The sequence below is a fragment of the Crocodylus porosus genome, unplaced genomic scaffold, assembly GCF_001723895.1.
Source record: "Crocodylus porosus isolate Cpor-Errol unplaced genomic scaffold, CroPor_comp1, whole genome shotgun sequence".
Taxonomy (NCBI): domain Eukaryota; kingdom Metazoa; phylum Chordata; order Crocodylia; family Crocodylidae; genus Crocodylus; species Crocodylus porosus.
The window spans coordinates 51,094,022-51,098,750 of record NW_017728951.1 but is presented as its reverse complement, the minus strand read 5'-3'; the positions used below and the strand labels follow the sequence as shown (position 1 = coordinate 51,098,750).

The 4,729-nt window shown below is 48.4% G+C and overlaps 1 long non-coding RNA gene across 1 annotated transcript in view; it reads right to left on the bottom strand.

Annotated features, from left to right (window-relative positions):
- Positions 1-4,729, bottom strand: part of LOC109323906 — a 20,227-nt gene that overhangs the window by 10,200 nt on the left and 5,298 nt on the right. The window contains exon 2 of the long non-coding RNA XR_002104775.1: positions 3,229-3,232. This is a non-coding gene — a long non-coding RNA (uncharacterized LOC109323906). The remainder of the gene's footprint in view (positions 1-3,228; positions 3,233-4,729) is intronic.

Here is a 4,729-nt window from a genome sequence, read left to right as displayed (position 1 = left end):
CCTTTCAGTCAGCTGACCCAATCTGTTGCTTAAGCAACCTTCAGCTGTGCTGCCCTGCTGATTGGCAGCCAAGCCCTATTACCAATGCCAGTAGCAGGCACCCTAGTGCCCTACTACAAAGGGTTTTAATACAGTTATAATATCAGCCAACAATAAGTTCCATGGGTTTAATTGTTATCTAGACTAATGTTGATCTGCTCTGGAATGATAAATTGTTGTGAATGTTTATTGTTGTATGTTAAAAGATCATGAGGTGCATACTTGTATTTTCTTAACAGAAGTATTCAAGGTTTATCAGAAAAAAAATCCAAGCAATTCAAGTTCATACCTACTATTTATTATCACTGACTTTAAGTAGGGAAGTGACAGTGATGAAACTTTATTTACAAAAATATTTTATCTTCTGCAATTCCAAGGTAGGCTCACATAGATGCATTTTAGCCTGTGAGCATGGACTATGTGAATTCTTGTAATACTTTGTGAAGCATACATCTAACACTTGTTTCTAATTAGAGTCCACATGTTCTGCATTAAATGTTTAGGTGATGTTCTAAGTCTGGAAGCATAATTGTATATGACAAGGAAATATTTTATTAGGAACACCTACTTTCGTGCAGGTGGTAAGATTTCAGAACAGGAAAATGGGTGTTTCTTAGTTTTTGCATTTAAAATATATTAACAATGTAGTGATTTGATCACTTACTTCAGTGAGCTTCACACAACAAATGGTAAAGAAAGATATTTTTAAGTGAAAATTCATTTCTTGTCTGCTTCTTCATTTTTTTTCTGATATCCCGATCCAGTCTATTCCTCACAGAATTAATTAAGATACAGCCTAATTAACAAATACCAAGTTTTATAATAGAAGCCTTGTTTGTAGTTGTTAAATAGAAAACAATTAAAATAAAAATACGCAAAGAAGGAAATACAGTCTCTTATAATTTTCCACCTCATTCATTTATTATATTAATTTAAAAATAATGGTACTTGGCTGCTGCTGTGATGGATCCCCCAAAATGTGAAGAAATTTTTTAAAAAAATCCATTTATTTTCTCCTGGGATTTATTTGCTTTATCTTTTTATCTACTCTAATTGCTAACATTATTCGAGAGGCAGGCAAAATATGGCCCACTAGGGGATTTCATCTGGCCAGCAGGCAGGTGCTCGCCAGTTCAGTGTATCTGGCCTGGCCCTGGGCTGCCCCTGCTATGGGGCATGGGACTGAATTCTACTCACTCCCAGAGGGGCAGCACATACTGCACTTGCATCCTTACCTGCAGGACAGTCCTTCCCCCTGCCTCACAGGTACAGAAGTGGCAGCAGCAGAGGGAGGAAGGGCAGTGGTGGCAGCATGTGGGAGGGACAGGAAGTGGTGGTAGCAGCAGGGGTGGAGTGGCAGAAAGTCAGGGGGCAGGTAGGGAAGTGATAGGGAAAGGGCAGCAGTGGTGGTGGGTGAGGCCAGAGAAAGTTGGCAGCAGGTGGGCAGGGGAGTGGTGGAGGTGGTGGCTGAGTGGGAGTGACAGCAGTGGCAGGTGGATGTGAAACAGCAGTTGGGTGGAAGCATGGGGCTCACACCAGTGTGCAAGGGCTGGGGCAGCCAGGGACCCAAGGTAGGGTGGCAGGAGCATGGACCCTGGGCTCGTGGAGGCATGGGGTCCACCTGTCTCCATCACGTGGGGCTTGCATACAGTTCCTGCATTCTCCGCTCAAGCGTCATGCCTCCACAAGACAGAGCTGGCAGCCCATCCACACTCAATGCTACAGACAGGTCATGGAAGAATAGTGGGGAGCTCCATACAATGGAGCTGGGCCAACTCCACCCCTCTCTCCACTGCCTCAGATAAACCCCATGACCTGAACCTCCAGCTTCATCATGTGGAGCACCCCCCCAGTGGTGCGGGGCTCAGGCATATGAGCCCCACATGATGAAGCCAGTGGCCCAGCCACGTGCAGTCCTGGAGCTCACTGGGGCCATGCACAACTGCAGGCCTCTGACTGCCATGGGCCATGAGTGCCTCAAGGGCCTGACATCTGATGATGATGATGGCAGGGGCAGTGTAAAATGGATGTGTGCATGTGTGAGAGGGGCATGTTTGTAGGGGGAGTCCCACACAAACATTTCACCATACACATGCACATACACTCCCTATGTACACCCCAAACACCCAGTAACCCTGCCTCTCCTCTCACTCCACAGCCTCCCAACGAACCCCATACCCACACGTGCACATACCCATACATTCCCACAAACATGCCCCCCACAAACTCCACACATACCCACAGCTCTCCACATGCCCCAAACTCACACAAACATCCCCACAAACATACTCCCCCCAAAACCCCTGTATCCATGCACACACCCAACATACACAACCCTCACAGCCACCCCCCCAAATCCCACAGACACCACATTCCCCACAAACCCCATGCCCACCAACCCACACCTACATACCTACCCACATTCCCCACAAACTCCTCCACAAACCCCACACACACCCCTATGACCTCCCCACATACACACCCCCAAACCCCATACTGACCTACCCATATCCCCTCAAACCCCTCCTCCCACAATATACAAGAGTAAGACTTCATTTTGAGTTCTTATGCAATCACCCCTGTGTGATTGTATAATAAGGCTCCATGGAGTTACCATAATAGAGGTGACATCCACCTCTATGTACACTATGCAAACACACTCAGATCAGGACAACAATATTTTTTGACATAAGATTAATATATGTTATTGTAGATGTTTGCTTTTTAGTATATAAAGGGTATTTTTTTTCTAGTTCCAAGGTGGCAAACCCCCTTCCCAAAGTAGTATTTTGGGGGGGGAAGAGGAAGGATTTCCAGAAGCAGAGGTAGCTGTTAGTGGCAGGACTTCAAGTCCCAAGATGGTGGCCAGGGGGTGGGGCACCCATTAAGGGGCAGAGCTACCCTTGTGGCCCTCAACAGCTTGCCAATACTCATTAGACAGCCCTCCAGCCAAAATATTTGACCCCCCATGCATTATTCTATGTGGATAAAACAGGACTATAACAAGGCCTGTGAACCAGTTAAATCCTTCAAATGAAGCTTAGATGGTGCACGGTTTTTGTACTGCCTATTAAGGCTGTGTGAAATGTCACCATCTGTTTCGATTCAACACTGTTTTGACTCATTTTTTGGTTGAAACAGCTATATAGAATCAAGACAAAGGGCTTCAAAACAGCCTCAAAACAAAACAAGGCTAGTCAAAACATTTTGAAAGTTTTGAAATGTTTTGAGTTTTGAAGCAGCCAGCAGCCACGTGGAGGGAGACAGGGGAGAACCAGGGCTGTGCTCCCAGCAGCAGCCAGAAGCGCATCCCTGGCTCTCCCCATTTCCTGCGTCCAGGCTGCGGGAAGCCGATCAGAATGTAGGGGAAGGGAACTGAACGTGGGCTCAGTTCCCATCCCCAGTGCTACAATCAGGCTGGGGAAGGGAAGTCAGCCCAGCTAGGCTGACTTCCCATCCCCAGCACTAGATCAGGCTGGGGAAAGGAAGTCAGCCCAGGTGGGCTGACTTCTCATCCCCAGGGCTACAATTGGGCTGGAGAGCACTGGAGAGGGGAACTGATCAGGCTCAGTTTCTTCCCCAAGCTCACTGGTCCCAGGCAGCTTGATAACTTGTAAGTCAGGGAGTGTCCCCAGGATGATAGTCTATTTTGGTACAAATAGTACCTCCCTCACTAATTAACTCATTAGCGGGAAATGTTACCAGCATCTCCCCCACCGCTGAACAGGGACATGCCTCCGCTGCTATCTCCCTGTGTCCGATCACGTACCCAACTCCATCCCCCACTATCTGGTGGAGCGGATATCTCCACATCGCTTTTGATCCCTGTATGCTGCCTGGGGACCCTTCCACTTCTTGGCATGTTGCTCCCCCAGAGCCCTGGATCTTCCTTCAGCTATCTGCATCAGCCATGGGCCCCAGGGGAGTATCCCAACTCCTTACCAACCTGCTGTGGCATTGCAGGGGCTGCAGTCCCTGGCTCTCCTCATCCACGGTCTGTCTGTCTGTCTGTCTGTCTGTCTGTCTGTCTGTCTGTCTGTCTGTCTGTCTGTCTGTCTGTCTGTCTGTCTCTTTTCTCTGGGGTCCAATCCTCTTCCCTCCAGTGCCCGAAGGCAAAATGCACTCCCTTGCCACCAGGATTATACAGGTGGTGGTGGGGTGATTACCCTGATCTTTCCCTGGTGTGCAACTCTCTTCACCTGTGAAGTATTCTCCATAGTTACCTACTCCCGTGACCACCCTAATAATGGGGCTCCTACCTGATCCCCTGTCACACTGGGGTCATCACACCAGTCAGATGAGGGCTTGGGAAATATTTGCTGCTCACCTCCTTCCAGTGCCAGGAGTAGCTGAACAGCATGAAAAGGTTTCCATGCCTTCCCAAGACCAGGGTCATCCTAGTCTGGAGAAGGCACAGAGCATCTGAGGATAAGGTAGAAGTAGTTTTCTGAGCTACTGCTCCTTTCAGGTACCAGTCACTGGGAACCAAGCAGACGAGCACCTGATGAGTGGGGTCCTTACTCTGAGCAACAGATGGGGATTTGTACCTTACTGCTCCAGTTCAGGAGACTAAGGGGGGATCTTGTAGCTGCCTACAACCTTATCAGGGGCCACCAGCAGGGACTCGGGGAAAGTCTGTTCACCAGGGCCCCCCTTGGAGTCACCAGGAACACTGGCCACAAGCTGAGGG